We start from the raw sequence: 16,953 nt of genomic DNA on the forward strand, positions 1-16,953 counted from the left end.
CCCTAACCGTAACCCTAACCCAAACCCTAACCCTAACCCTAACCCTAACCCTAACCCGAATCCTTACCTTCACCCTAACCCCAATCCTAACCCTAACCCTAACCGTAACACTAACCGTAACCCTAAATCTTACCCTAACCCTAAACAAGACGCTAACCCTAACCAAGACCCTAACCCTAACCAAAGCGCTAACACTAACCCTAACCCTAACCGAAACACTAACCCTAACCCTAACCCTAACCCTAACCCTAACCCTAAACCTAACCCTTACCCTAACCCTAACCCTAACCCTTACACCAACACCAACCCTAACCCTAACCCTAACCCTAACCCTAACCCCAACTCTAACCCCAATCCTAACCCTAACCCTAACCGTAACATAACCCTAACCCTAACCCTCACCCTAACCCTAACCCCAATCCTAAACCTAACACTAACCGTAACACTAATCCTAACCCTAACCAAGACGCTAACCCTAACCAAAGCGATAACCCTAACCCTAACCCGAACGGAAACGCTAAACCTATCCCTAACGCTAACACTAACCCTAACCCTTACCCTAACGCTAACCCTAACACCAACCCTAACCCAAACCCAAACCCTAACCCGAAGCCTAACCCTAACCCTGACCCTAACCGTAACCGAAACACTAACACTAACCCTAACCCTAACCCTAACGCCAACCCTAACCCTAACCCTAACCCTAACCCTAACCCTAACCCTAACCCTAACCCTAACCGTAACCCTAACCCAACCCCAACCCTAACCCTAACCCTAACCTCAACTCTAACCCCAATCCTAACCCTAACCCTAACCGTAACACTAACCGTAACCCTAACCCTAGCCCCAATCTTAACCCTAACCCTAACCGAAACGCTAACCCAAACCGAAACGCTAACCCTAACCCTAACCCCATTCCTAACCCTAACCCTAACCGTAACATAACCCTAAGCCTAACCCCAAACCTAACCCTAACCCTAACCCTAACCCTCAACCTAACCCTAACCCTAACACTAACCGTAGCCGTAGCCGTAGCCGTAGCCGTAACCGTAACCATAACCCTAACCCTAACCCTAACCGTAACCCTAACCCTAACCCTAACCCTAACCGTAACCCTAACCAAAGCGCTAACCCGAACCCTAACCCTAAACCTAACCCTAACCCTAACCCTAACTCTAACCCTAACACCAACCCTAACCCTAACCCTATCCCTAACCCAATCTTAACCCTAACCCTAACCCTAACTGAAACGCTAACCCAAACCGAAACGCTAACCCAAACCGAAACGCTAACCCTAACTCTAACCCTAACCCCATTCCTAACCCTAAACCTAACCGTAACATAACCCTAAGCCTAACGCCAAACCTAACCCTAACCCTAATCCTAACCCTAACCCTAACCCTCAACCTAACCCTAACCCTAACCCTAACCGTAGCCGTAACCGTAACCCTAACCCTAAGCGAGACCATAACCCTAACCCTAAAAGAAACCCTAACACTAACCCTAACCCCATTCCTAACCCTAACCCTAACCGTAACATAACCCTAAGCCTAACCCCAAACCTAACCCTAACCCTAATCCTAACCCTAACCCTCAACCTAACCCTAACCCTAAGCCTAACCCTAACCCTAACCCTAACCCTAACCGTAGCCGTAACCGTAACCTACCCCTAAACAAGACGCTAACCCTAACCCTAAAAGAAACCCTAACCGTAACCCTAACCCTAACCAAGACGCTAACCCTAACCAACACGCTAACCCTAACCAAAGCGCTAACCCTAACCCTAAACCTAACCCTAAACCTAACCCTAACCCTAACCCTCACTCTAACCCTAACACCAACCCTAATCCTAACCCTAACCCTAACCCTAACCCAATCTTAACCCTAATCCTAACCCTAACTGAAACGCTAACCCAAACCAAAACGCTAACCCAAACCGAAACGCTAACCCTAACCCTAACCCTAACCCTAACCCTAACCCCATTCCTAACCCTAACCCTAACCGTAACATAACCCTAAGCCTAACGCCAAACCTAAACCTAACCCAAATCCTAACCCTAACCCTAACCCTCAACCTAACCTTAACCCTAACCCTAACCGTAGCCGTAGCCGTAACCGTAACCCTAACCCTAACCCTAACCGTAACCATAACCATAACCCTAACCCTAACCCGAAAAGAAACCCTAACCCTAACCCTAACCGTAACCCTAACCCTAACCCTAACCCGAATCCTTACCTTCACCCTAACCCCAATCCTAACCCTAACCCTAACCGTAACCCTAACCCTAACCCTAACCCAATCTTAACCCTAACCCTAACCCTAACTGAAACGCTAACCCAAACCGAAACGCTAACCCAAACCGAAACGCTAACCCTATCGCTAACCCTAACCCCTTTCCTAACCCTAACCCTAACCATAACCGTAACATAACCCTAAGCCTAACGCCAAACCTAACCCTAACCCTAATCCTAACCCTAACCCTAACCCTCAACCTAACCCTAACCCTAACCCTAACCCTAACCCTAACCCTAACCCTAACCGTAGCCGTAACCGTAACCGTAACCCTAACCGTAACCATAACCCTAACCCTAAAAGAAACGCTAACCCTAACCCTAACCCTAACCCCATTCGTAACCCTAACCCTAACCGTAACATAACCCTAAGCCTAACCCCAAACCTAACCCTAACCCTAATCCTAACCCTAACCCTAACCCTAACCCTCAACCTAACCCTATCCCTAACCCTAACCCTAACCCTAACCGTAGCCGTAGCCGTAACCGTAACCGTAACCGTAACCCTAACCCTAACCGTAACCCTAACCGTATCCCTAACCCTAACCCTAAAAGAAACCCTAACCCTAACCGTAACCCTAACCCTAACCAAGAGGCTAACCCTAACCAAGACGCTAACCCTAACCAAAGCGCTAACCCTAACCCTAACCCTAACCCTAACTCTAACCCTAACACCAACCCTAACCCTAACCCTAACCCTAACCCTAACCCAATCTTAACCCTAACCCTAACCCTAACTTAAACGCAAACCCAAACCGAAACGCTAACCAAAACCGAAACGCTAACCCTAACCCTAACCCTAACCCTAACCCCATTCCTAACCCTAACCCTAACCGTAACATAACCCTAAGCCTAACGCCAAACCTAACCCTAACCCAAATCCTAACCCTAACCCTCAACCTAACCTTAACCCTAACCCTAACCGTAGCCGTAACCGTAACCCTAACCGTAACCATAACCCTAACCCTAACCCTAAAAGAAACGCTAACCCTAACCCTAACCGTAACCCTAACCCAAACCCTAACCCTAACCCTAACCCTAACCCTAACCCTAACCCTAACCCGAATCCTTACCTTCACCCTAACCCCAATCCTAAGCCTAACCCTAACCGTAACACTAACCGTAACCCTAAACCTTACCCTAACCCTAAACAAGACGCTAACCCTAACCAAGACGCTAACCCTAACCAAAGCGCTAACCCTAACCCTAACCCTAACCGAAACACTAACCCTAACCCTAACCCTAAACCTAACCCTTACCCTTACCCTAACCCTAACCCTAACCCTTACACCAACACCAACCCTAACCCTAACCCTAACCCTAACCCCAATCCTAACCCTAACCCTAACACTAACCGTAACACTAATCCTAACCCTAACCAAGACGCTAACCCTAACCAAAGCGATAACCCTAACCCTAACCCTAACCGAAACGCTAAACCTATCCCTAACGCTAACCCTAACCCTAACCCTAACGCTAACGCTAACCCTAACACCAACCCTAACCCAAACCCTAACCCTAAGCCTAACCCTAAGCCTAACCCTGACCCTAACCCTAACCGAAACACTAACCCTAACCCTAACCCTAACCCTAACCCTAACCCTAACACCAACCCTAACCCTAACCCTAACCCTAACCCTAACCGTAACCCTAACCCTAACCCAACCCCAACCCTAACCCTAACCCTAACCTCAACTCTAACCCCAATCCTAACCCTAACCCTAACCGTAACACTAACCGTAACCCTAACCCTAACCCTAGCCCCAATCTTAACCCTAACCCTAACCCTAACCCTAACCGAAACGCTAAACCTATCCCTAACGCTAACCCTAACCCTAACCCTAACCCTAACCCTAACCCTAACCCCATTCCTAACCCTAACCCTAACCGTAACATAACCCTAAGCCTAACCCCAAACCTAACCCTAACCCTAACCCTAACCCTAACCCTCAACCTAACCCTAACCCTAACCCTAACCGTAGCCGTAACCCTAACCGTAACCCTAACCATAACCCTAACCGTAACCGTAACCCTAACCGTAACCCTAACCAAAGCGCTAACCCTAACCCTAACCCTAAACCTAACCCTAACCCTAACTCTAACCCTAACACCAACCCTAACCCTAACCCTAACCCTAACCCAATCTTAACCCTAACCCTAACCCTAAGTGAAACGCTAACCCAAACCGAAACGCTAACCCAAACCGAAACGCTAACCCTAACTCTAACCCTAACCCCATTCCTAACCCTAAACCTAACCGTAACATAACCCTAAGCCTAACGCCAAACCTAACCCTAACCCTAATCCTAACCCTAACCCTAACCCTCAACCTAACCCTAACCCTAACCCTAACCGTAGCCATAACCGTAACCCTAACCCTAACCCTAACCGTAACCCTAACCCTAACCCTAAAAGAAACCCTAACCCTAACCCTAACCCCATTCCTAACCCTAACCGTAACATAACCCTAAGCCTAACCCCAAACCTAACCCTAACCCTAATCCTAACCCTAACCCTGACCCTAACCCTCAACCTAACCCTAACCCTAACCCTAACCCTAACCCTAGCCGTAGCCGTAACCGTAATCCTAACCCTAACCCTAACCGTAACCCTAACCGTAACCCTAACCCTAAGCCTAAAAGAAACCCTAACCCTAACCGTAACCCTAACCCTAACCAAGACGCTAACCCTAACCAACACGCTAACCCTAACCAAAGCGCTAACCCTAACCCTAACCCTAACCCTAAACCTAACCCTAACCCTAACCCTAACCCTCACTCTAACCCTAACACCAACCCTAATCCTAACCCTAACCCTAACCCAATCTTAACCCTAACCCTAACCCTAACTGAAACGCTAACCCAAACCGAAACGCTAACCCAAACCGAAACGCTAACCCTAACCCTAACCCTAACCCCATTCCTAACCCTAACCCTAACCGTAACATAACCCTAAGCCTAACGCCAAACCTAACCCTAACCCAAATCCTAACCCTAACCCTAACCCTCAACCTAACCTTAACCCTAACCCTAACCGTAGCCGTAACCGTAACCCTAACCGTAACCATAACCCTAACCCTAACCCGAAAAGAAACGCTAACCCTAACCCTAACCCTAACCGTAACCCTAACCCTAACCCTAACCCTAACCCTAACCCGAATCCTTACCTTCACCCTAACCCCAATCCTAACCCTAACCCTAACCGTAACCGTAACCCTAACCGTAACCCTAACCAAAGCGCTAACCCTAACCCTAACCCTAAACCTAACCCTAACCCTAACTCTAACCCTAACACCAACCCTAACCCTAACCCTAACCCTAACCCAATCTTAACCCTAACCCTAACCCTAAGTGAAACGCTAACCCAAACCGAAACGCTAACCCAAACCGAAACGCTAACCCTAACTCTAACCCTAACCCCATTCCTAACCCTAAACCTAACCGTAACATAACCCTAAGCCTAACGCCAAACCTAACCCTAACCCTAATCCTAACCCTAACCCTAACCCTCAACCTAACCCTAACCCTAACCCTCACCGTAGCCATAACCGTAACCCTAACCCTAACCCTAACCGTAACCCTAACCCTAACCCTAAAAGAAACCCTAACCCTAACCCTAACCCCATTCCTAACCCTAACCGTAACATAACCCTAAGCCTAACCCCAAACCTAACCCTAATCCTAACCCTAACCCTGACCCTAACCCTCAACCTAACCCTAACCCTAACCCTAACCCTAGCCGTAGCCGTAACCGTAATCCTAACCCTAACCCTAACCGTAACCCTAACCCTAAGCCTAAAAGAAACCCTAACCCTAACCCTAACCAAGACGCTAACCCTAACCAACACGCTAACCCTAACCAAAGCGCTAACCCTAACCCTAACCCTAACCCTAAACCTAACCCTAACCCTAACCCTCACTCTAACCCTAACACCAACCCTAATCCTAACCCTAACCCTAACCCAATCTTAACCCTAACCCTAACCCTAACTGAAACGCTAACCCAAACCGAAACGCTAACCCAAACCGAAACGCTAACCCTAACCCTAACCCTAACCCCATTCCTAACCCTAACCCTAACCGTAACATAACCCTAAGCCTAACGCCAAACCTAACCCTAACCCAAATCCTAACCCTAACCCTAACCCTCAACCTAACCTTAACCCTAACCCTAACCGTAGCCGTAACCGTAACCCTAACCGTAACCATAACCCTAACCCTAACCCGAAAAGAAACGCTAACCCTAACCCTAACCCTAACCGTAACCCTAACCCTAACCCTAACCCTAACCCGAATCCTTACCTTCACCCTAACCCCAATCCTAACCCTAACCCTAACCCTAACCCTAACCCTAACCCAATCTTAACCCTTACCCTAACCCTAACTGAAACGCTAACCCAAACCGAAACGCTAACCCAAACCGAAACGCTAACCCTATCGCTAACCCAAACCCCTTTCCTAACCCTAACCCTAACCGTAACATAACCCTAAGCCTAACGCCAAACCTAACCCTAACCCTAATCCTAACCCTAACCCTCAACCTAACCCGAACCCAAACCCTAACCCTAACCCTAACCCTAACCCTAACCGTAGCCGTAACCGTAACCCTAACCGTAACCATAACCCTAACCCTAACCCTAAAAGAAAGACTAGCCCTAACCCTAACCCTAACCCTAACCCCATTCGTAACCCTAACCCTAACCGTAACATAACCCTAAGCCTAACCCCAAACCTAACCCTAACCCTAATCCTAACTCTAACCCTAACCCTAACCCTCAACCTAACCCTAACCCTAACCCTAACCGTAGCCGTAGCCGTAACCGTAACCCTAACCCTAACCCTAACCCTAACCCTAACCCTAACCCTAACCCTTACCGTAACCCTAACCCTAACCCTAACTCTAACCCTAACACCAACCCTAACCCTAACCCTAACCCTAACCCTAACCCAAACCCGAATCCTTACCTTCACCCTAACCCCAATCCTAACCCTAACCCTAACCGTAACACTAACCGTAACCCTAACCCTTAACCTAACCCTAACCAAGACGCTAACCCTAACCAAAGCGCTAACCCTAACCCTAACCCTAACCGAAACACTAACCCTAACCCTAACCCTAACCCCAAACCGAAACGCTAACCCAAACCGAAACGCTAACCCTAACCCTAACCCCATTCCTAACCCTAACCCTAACCGTAACATAACCCTAAGCCTAACCCCAAACCTAACCCTAACCCTAATCCTAACCCTAACCCTCAACCTAACCATAACCCTAACCGTAGCCGTAGCCGTAACCGTAACCCTAACCGTAACCCTAACCGTAACCCTAACCCTAAAAGAAACGCTAACCCTAACTTTAACCGTAACCCTAACCCTAACCCTAACCCTAACCCTAACCCGAATCCTTACCTTCACCCTAACCCCAATCCTAAACCTAACCGTAACACTAACCGTAACCCTAACCCTAACCCTAACCAAGACGCTAACCCTAACCAAGACGCTAACCCTAACCAAAGCGCTAACCCTTACCCTAACCCTAACCGAAACCCTAACCCTAACCGAAACCCTAACCCTAACCCTAACCCTAACCCTAACCCTAAACCTAACCCTAACCCTAACCCTAACCCTAACCCTAACACCAACCCTAACCCTAACCCTAACCCTAACCCTAACCCAATCTTAACCCTAACCCTAACTCTAACTGAAACGCTAACCCAAACCAAAATGCTAACCCAAACCTAAACGCTAACCCTAACCCTAACCCCATTCCTAACCCTAACCCTAACCGTAACATAACCCTAAGCCTAACCCCAAACCTAACCCTAACCCTAACCCTAACCCTAACCCTAATCCTAACCCTAACCCTAACCCTCAACCTAACCCTAACCCTAACCCTAACCCTAACCGTAGCCGTAACCGAAACCCTAACCGTAACCATAACCCTAACCCTAACCCTAACCCTAACCCTAAAAGAAACGCTAACCCTAACCCTAACCCTAACCCTAACCGTACCCCTAACCCTAACCCTAACCCTAACCCGAATCCTTACCTTCACCCTAACCCCAATCCTAAGCCTAACCCTAACCGTAACACTAACCGTAACCCTAACCCTAACCCTAACCCTAACCAAAGTGCTAACCCTAACCCTAACCCTAACCCTAACCGAAACACTAACCCTAACCCTAACCCTAACCCTAACCCTAACACCAACACCAACCCTAACCCAAACCCAACTCTAACCCCAATCCTAACCCTAACCCTAACCGTAACACTAACCGTAACCCTAACCCTAACCCTAACCCTAGCCCCAATCTTAACCCTAACCCTAAGCGAAACGCTAACCCAAACCGAAACGCTAACCCAAACTGAAACGCTAACACTAACCCTAACCCCATTCCTAACCCTAACCATAACCGTAACATAAGCCTAAGCCTAACCCCAAACCTAACCCTAACCCTAACCCTAACCCTAAGCCTAACCCTAATCCTAACCCTAACCCTCAACCTAACCCTAACCCTAACCCTAACCCGAACCCGAACCCGAACCCGAACCCGAACCGTAACCGTAACCTTAACCCTAACCCTAACCCTAAAAGAAACGCTAACGCTAACCCTAACCCTAACCCTAACCCTAACCCTAACCCTAACCCTAACCCTGACCCGAATCCTTACTGTCAGGGCTGCCTCAGGTCTCAGCTCACAAAAGACCAACACCATGCTCTTCTTATATGCAAGGATGTTTATTGCAGTTCATTATCGGTTCCACAACCGAGGCGCGCAGCCCCGCGTCTCTTAGGCTAGACGTTTGAAGTCCCCTCTGAATCAGCCCCGCCCCTACACCAGCTTAAGAGGCTTGTGCTAGTCCACCTCTTCCTGTCTTTCCTTTTCCGCAGGGTCTTTCTGCCCCCCTGGGTTCCTTCCCTCCTGCTCTCTCCTGAAGCGGATTCCTCAGATGCCTGTTCCCCCCTCCTTCGTGCTTTGGGGCCAGGCTCCTCCTCCGGGCTCTCTCCATTTCCGCGCGCCTCCACATTTGAACTTGGCGCGCGTTCGCTACCCCTGACCTTCCTCTTGACACTTACACTACTCCCTGTACTACTCTCCACCTCTTCCGGCAGGACGTAATGCCCCGATCTCCTTCCCCTGTCTCCATCCTGCTCCGCTCCGTGTGTCACACTGGGAACTCCACTCTCTTCACTTCGTTCCTGCTGGGAAGCCGGCCCCGATCTCCCACTCCTACTCGGGGTTTCCCTGCTGCTTCCCTGCTCCTGGCAGGTCCCCCCTGTGACCCCCCTTGGCCTGACTAGGGGCGCCCCCTTCTGGGAATCCTCCGATTCACTTGAGAGACTCATGGAAGACCTCAAGTCATTGTCATCCTCTTCCTCACTGTCCTGGGATTCTTCCCCATCGCTCTCCGTCTCCCCCCTCACCTGTGCCTCTGTCTCTGAACCCCTGACATCCATCCCCCCCTCGAAGCCCCCCCTTCCCCCCCTCCCGCTGCTCGGGCGCAGGTTCCGGGGGCTCCGTCATTGCGGAGGTCGCTGCCGGACACAGGTCGTCGATGTCGATCTCCTCTGCTTCCAGTTCATTGTTTGTGTGCTCGAACCCATGGTCCTCTCCCAACATGTTCACGTCCTCCCCTCCCCCTGTTGCCTGGGTGGGGTCTGCTTGCCAAGGACCCATCCACCACCTCGTGCGCCAGTCCTCTTCTGGTTGGTCGTCCCACCAGTAAGAAGGGTCGGTGTCCACCCCCGAACACGATCCCCTTGGAGGGCTCGACTCTGGCGTCGTCTCCTCTGCGGAGGAGAACCCTCGGAAGGTGCTGGCGGAAAGTGTGGGCGTAAAAAGCCAATCGTCGAAAAACTGTGCTGGCATGGGCCTGTGTGGGAAAAGGGCATGGAACTCGTCCTTGAGGAGGGGTTCGTCCAAAGCGTAGTCCGGCACCCAACTGTTGGCGCTGGCCGGGGCGCCCTCCCTGGCGAGAAAATATTCTACTCCCTCTTCCCCCCATCTCGAGTCCAGAATCTCTGTGACCTCGTTGATTGGTTCGTCCCTAGGTGACCTCCCCCTCTTGGGCGACTCTCTGCTCGGTTCTGGTGCCGTCCCTGACTCCTGAAACCTGTGTGGGGCCCTGTAAGGGGTGAGCACCGACCTATGAAAGACTGGGTGCATTCTGGAACCTTCGGGGAGGGCCAGTCGAAACGCTACGGGATTGATCCTGGCCTCAACTTGGTACGGCCCTAGTTGCCTGTGTCCTAGCTTCTTTTTAGCTAACGACTTGGCCGGCATCGCTTGGGCCGCTAACCATACCCAGTCTCCCACCTGGATGTCTTCCCCCTCACTCCTGTGTTTGTCTGCCTGCACCTTATAGGCCTGTTTGGCTAGCTCCAAATGTCTCCGTAGCTCGTCGTGGACCTCTTGCAATTCTGCTACGAAATGGTCGGCTTCCTGTGACGCCCCCTCCCCCATCGTTACGAGCCCCGGGAAGGTTCTGGGATGCCGTCCATTGTTAGCGAAGAACGGCGTCACCCCCGTCGACGCGTGCTTCGTGTTGTTGTAGGCAAACTCAGCCATCGGCAGGTAATCCACCCAAGCCGCGGGTCTCTGATTGGCGTAACATCTCAGGTACTGCTGCATGATCGCGTTGACCCTCTCCGCTTGGCCGTTGGTCTGCGGATGTCTCGCCGACGACAGGTTGATTTTGACGTGCAGAATCCCTAGGAGCTTCTGCCAGAAGCTGGACACAAACTGGCGCCCCCTGTCGGACAGAATGGACCGTGGCAAGCCATGCACCTTGAACACGTGGTCGATGAACAGTTTGGCGGTCTGCTCCACTGTCGCCACCTTCGCGCAAGGAATGAAATGCGCCATCTTGGTGAACAGGTCTACAACCACAAGCACCGCCGTCTTGCCTCGCGAACTGGGCAGATCAGTGACAAAGTCCAGCGCCACCCTCTCCCACGGTTGCAGTGGCATCTCCAGCGGTTCCAGCAGTCCCGCTGGCTTCTGGTGCACTGGCTTGGACCTTTGGCATGTGTCACACCTGGCGACGTACTCCGCGACCTCCCCTCGCATCTGGGGCCACCAAAAGTCTCTGGCCACTAATTCCGTCGTCTTTTCCTTGCCGAAGTGGCCAGCGCTGGGTGCGTCGTGCAACTGCTGCAGAACCTTCGCGCGGAGATCGTCTCCCGGAACGTAGAGAGCACCCTTACGGGTCAGCAGGCCGTCGCGTATCTGGAACTCGTCGTCCTTCGCCGTGCCTCTCCGCACCTCTTCCATTTTGGACTGTGCGAATGGATCCGCCTGCAACGCGCGCCGCACCGCCTCCAGGTCCACGGCGGCTGAAGCGCATGCCCACGCCTGTGGTGCAAAAATGTGCTTGGCTGCCGCCGGTGCCGCTTCCTCGAGATACTGCGGTTTCCTGGAGAGCGCATCTGCTATGACATTGTTGTCGCCTGGGATGTACTCTATCCTGAAATCGAAATCCGCAAAGAACTCCGCCCAGCGTATGTGCCTCTGGCTCTGTAGCTTTGCCGTGCGCCAGTACTCTAGGTTCTTGTGGTCCGTGCAGACCTGCACGGTGTGCTTGGCTCCGATGAGAAAGTGCCTCCATGCCTTGAAAGCTGCGTGGATGGCCAGCAACTCCCTGTCCCAGATGGTGTAGTTCTGTTCCAACTTGCTGAGCTTCCGGGAGTAGAAAGCACAGGGCCTCCAGTACCCCTGCGGGTCTTCCTGCAAGAGGACGGCCCCCACCGCTCTGTCAGATGCGTCAGTTTCCACCCTCATGGGCCTGCCGGGATTCACGTGTAACAGCTGTTCTTCGGACGCAAAGAGACTCTTAAGTCTCCTGAAGGACTGCTCCGCCTGGTCCGTCCAGGTGAACTTCTTCTTCTTGGAGCTGAGAGTGTCCGTGATAGCTGCCGTCTCCCTGGCGAAACCCCTGATGAACTTGCGGTAAAAGTTGGCGAAACCGACGAACCTCTGGACCTCCTTCCGCGTTCGCGGGCTCTTCCAGTCCAACACCGCGTGGACCTTGGCGCTGTCCATGGCTAGTCCCCTGTCGGACAGCCTATAGCCCAGAAAATCCACCTCCGTCACGTCGAATTGGCACTTCTCCAGTTTGGCGTAGAGCCTGTGTTCCCGTAGCCTCTGCAGGACTTCCTTAACGTCGCTCTCGTGAGCCTCCGGCGATTCCGAGAAGATCAGAATGTCGTCGAGGAAACATACGCACTTCTTGTAGAGGAGTCCCGCTAGCACATGATGCATAAAAGCTTGGAAAAAGTGGGAGCCATTTTGGAGACCAAACGGCATAACTCTGTATTCGTAAGTGCCCAACGGTGTGAACATGGCCGTCTTCCACTCATCACCCTCTTGCACGCGTATGAGATTGTATGCGCCGCGGAGATCCAACTTGGTGAAGATCTTCCCTTTCCGCACCGTCCCGAGCAGGTCGTCAATCTTGGGCATGGGGAAGGCTGCAGGCTTTGTTTTCGAGTTTATGAAGCGATAGTCTACGATCAGCCTTTTTTGGGGCGTGTCCTTCTTCTTCACGAAAAACACAGGACTGCCCCCTACAGGCTTCGATTCTCGGATGAATCCCCGCTGCAGGTTGTGAGCTATGAACTCCTTGAGCTCCTGCAGCTCGTCCTCGGACATGGAATACAGCTTCGCAGTCAGTAGCATTGTCCCCGGCAAGAAGTCAATTGCGCAGTCGTAGGGCCGGTGGGGTGGCAACTGGTCAGCCTCCTTCTCGCAGAAGACCTCCAAAAACCCCTTGTACTTGAGGGGTACAGCTTGCGCCATGCTGAGTCTCAGCTGCTGCCCTTCCTCCGGGCCCTCCTCCTCTTGACCGGTCTGGATGCAATGCTGCGCGCAGTATGACGAGCCGAAGGTGAGCTGCCGCTGGTACCACGCCATGGTTGGGCTGTGCCTATCCAGCCAACTCATGCCTAACACTATAGGCGTGTCTGACAGGCGGGTGACGTTGAAACTGATGATTTCTCGGTGATTGCCAATCTGCATCACCATGGGTGGCGTCTGTTGCACCACCTGCCCACCCAGCAACTTCCTGCCATCCACCGTGACGACGTTCAAAGGCAGCGTGGCTGGTAGGAGCTCTATGCGATGCTGCTTGACGAAGTGCACCCCCACGAAGTCTGCATTGCTCCCACTGTCAATTGTAATGGGGACTTCTAGGGTGCGTCCATTAGGTAGTTGGAGAGTTGCAGTGAGCTGCACCACTGGCTTAGGTGGCAGGGGGTCTGTAGGCTGCAAAGGCGCTGGGGACTGCCCTACTGACTTGCCTGGCTGTGCCCCAGCATTTCTGCTTCCAGCCAGGCATTGTCGTTTCCCTGAAATTGCTCTTCATGTTGTGCTGCTGCAGTTACTGTTGCTAAGGCTGCAGTGTGCTGCCGGAGCCTCTGGGGACACTCTTTGGCCATGTGCGTCCCACTGTCACAGATGTAACACTTCCTGTTCCCTCTAGGAGGCTTTGTCTTGACTGCTCCGGACGCTGGGGCTCCAGCCGCTGACTGAGCCTTTGCACTCCCCAGTTCCATCGGTTCCTCCCCTGCCTGCAGCTGAGGTGAGGGACGCGTACGTCCTGGATCTCTGGGAAAGAGAGGAGGCACTCTAGACGGTGCGTGAAGCTGGCTACCCCCCTCATCGCGCCAAGGGCGTTCTTCATGGCGTACTCCAATGGCAAGCGCCCGCTGCACCACGTCTGCCAGGGTTTTAGGTCTGTCCCCCCTTGCCAGTTCGTCTTTCACAGGGCCAGAGAGCCCCTCCCAAAACAAGTCTCTGACTGCCAGAGAATCTTTCTCCCATCGCAGCACATTCAGCAAGGCGAAAAAGCGAGCATGGTACTGACGTACGGAAGCCTTGCCTTGCCTTAAACCATGCATCTGCTGGCGTGCCACATCCACATCCACGCTAGACTGAAAGCAAGCGTCCATGCATTTGATAAATTCATCAGAGTTCCTTCGAGCAGGGCAATCCTCGCGCCACAGATTGCGCAGCCAAGCCCTTGCTTCCCCATGCAAGTGGGACACAATGAAACCCACCTTCTCCTCCTCATCTTTAAAGTCGTCGCGAAGCAAGTGCAACGCATATACTACGTCTGCTTTAAAACTGGGGTACTGCTTCAGGTTCCCATCGAAGTGGGCTACCAAGTTGCCTCCTCTTCTGCTCAGTGCTACTCCTGCAGCCTTGGCCCCCGGGAACCCCACCTGGCATGCATGATCCCACCTGGCTTGCAGATCCTGGCACCGCTTTTCTGCCTCTTCCCCCCTCTTCTGGGAGACCACTACCTCAGTGGTAAGCTGGGAGACTGCGTTGCGTAGCTCAGCTATCTGATGCTCCATACTCATGGCTGCCAAACTTCGTGAGCTTTGCAAAAAAAAATTTGCGTATCTTTGGGAGGGGACTTACTGTCAGGGCTGCCTCAGGTCTCAGCTCACAAAAGACCAACGCCATGCTCTTCTTATATACAAGGATGTTTATTGCAGTTCATTATCGGTTCCACAACCGAGGCGCGCAGCCCCGCGTCTCTTAGGCTAGACGTTTGAAGTCCCCTCTGAATCAGTCCCGCCCCTACACCAGCTTAAGAGGCTTGTGCTAGTCCACCTCTTCCTGTCTTTCCTTTTCCGCAGGGTCTTTCTGCCCCCCTGGGTTCCTTCCCTCCTGCTCTCTCCTGAAGCGGATTCCTCAGATGCCTGTTCCCCCCTCCTTCGTGCTTTGGGGCCAGGCTCCTCCTCCGGGCTCTCTCCATTTCCGCGCGCCTCCACATTTGAACTTGGCGCGCGTTCGCTACCCCTGACCTTCCTCTTGACACTTACACTACTCCCTGTACTACTCTCCACCTCTTCCGGCAGGACGTAATGCCCCGATCTCCTTCCCCTGTCTCCATCCTGCTCTGCTCCGTGTGTCACACTGGGAACTCCACTCTCTTCACTTCGTTCCTGCTGGGAAGCCGGCCCCGATCTCCCACTCCTACTCGGGGTTTCCCTGCTGCTTCCCTGCTCCTGGCAGGTCCCCCCTGCGACCCCCCTTGGCCTGACTAGGGGCGCCCCCTTCTGGGAATCCTCCGATTCACTTGAGAGACTCATGGAAGACCTCAAGTCATTGTCATCCTCTTCCTCACTGTCCTGGGATTCTTCCCCATCACTCTCCATCTCCCCCCTCACCTGTGCCTCTGTCTCTGAACCCCTGACACTTACCTTCACCCTAACCCCAATCCTAACTCTAACCGTAACACTAACCGTAACCCTAACCCTAACCCTAACCCAAACCCTAACCAAGATGCTAACCCTAAAGAAAGCGCTAACCCTAACCCTAACCCTAACCCTAACCAAAACACTAACCCTAACCCTAGCCCTAGCCCTAACCCTAACCCTAAACCTAAACCTAAACCTAAACCTAAACCTAAACCTAAACCTAAACCTAAACCTAAACCTAAACCTAACCCTAACCCTAACCCTAACCCTAACCCTAACACCAACCCTAACCCAAACCCTAACCCTAACCCTAACCCGAACGCTAACCTTAACCCTAACCCTAATCCCAATCCTAACCCTAACCCTAACCGTAACCCTAACCCTAACCCTAACCCTAACCAAAATGCTAACCCTAAACAAAAGGCTAATCCTAACTGCAACCCTAACCCTAACCCTAACCCTAACCCTAACCCTAACCCTAACCCCAATCCTAACCCTAACCCTAACCGTAACACTAACAGTAACCCTAACCCTAAGTGAAAGGCTAAACCTAACCATAAAACTAACCATAACCCTAACCCTAACCCTAGCCCCAATCTTCACCCTAACCCTAACCCTAACCGAAACGCTAACCCAAACCGAAACGCTAACCCAAACCGAAATGCTAACCCGAACCCGAACCCCATTCCTAACCGTAACCCTAACCGTAACATAACCCTAACCCTAACCCTCACCCTAACCCCAATCCTAACCCTAACCCTAACACTAACCGTAACACTAACCCTAACCAAGACGCTAACCCTAACCAAAGCGCTAACCCTAACCCTAACCCTAACCGAAACGCTAAACCTATCCCTATCCCTATCCCTAACCCTAACGCTAACCCTAACACCAACCCTAACCCAAACCCTAACCCTAACCGAAACGCTAACCCTAACCCTAACCCTAACACCAACCCTAACCCTAACCCTGACCGTAACCGTAACCCTAACCCCAACCCCAACCCCAACCCTAACCCTAACCCCAACTCTAACCCCAATCCTAACCCTAGCCCTAACTGTAACACTAACCGTAACCGTAACCCTAACCCTAGCCCCAATCTTAACCCTAACCCTAACCGAAACGCTAACCCAAACCAAAACGCTAACCCAAACCAAAACGCTAACCCTAACCCTAACCCCATTCCTAACCCTAGCCCTAACCGTAACATAACCCTAAGCCTAACCCTAAACCTAACCCTAACCCTAATCCTACTCCTAATCCTAACCCTAACCCTAACCCTAACCCTCAACCTAACCCTAACCCTAACCGTAGCCGTAACCGTAACCCTAACCGTAACCCTAACCCTAACCCTAAAAGAAACCCTAACCCTAACCCTAACCGTACCCTAACCCTAACCCTAACCCTAACCCTAACCCGAATCCTTACCTTCACCCTAACCCCAATCCTAAC

This window comes from Podarcis vaucheri (assembly GCF_965113315.1).
Source record: "Podarcis vaucheri genome assembly, chromosome: 8".
In the NCBI taxonomy this organism is placed as follows: Eukaryota; Metazoa; Chordata; class Lepidosauria; order Squamata; family Lacertidae; genus Podarcis; species Podarcis vaucheri.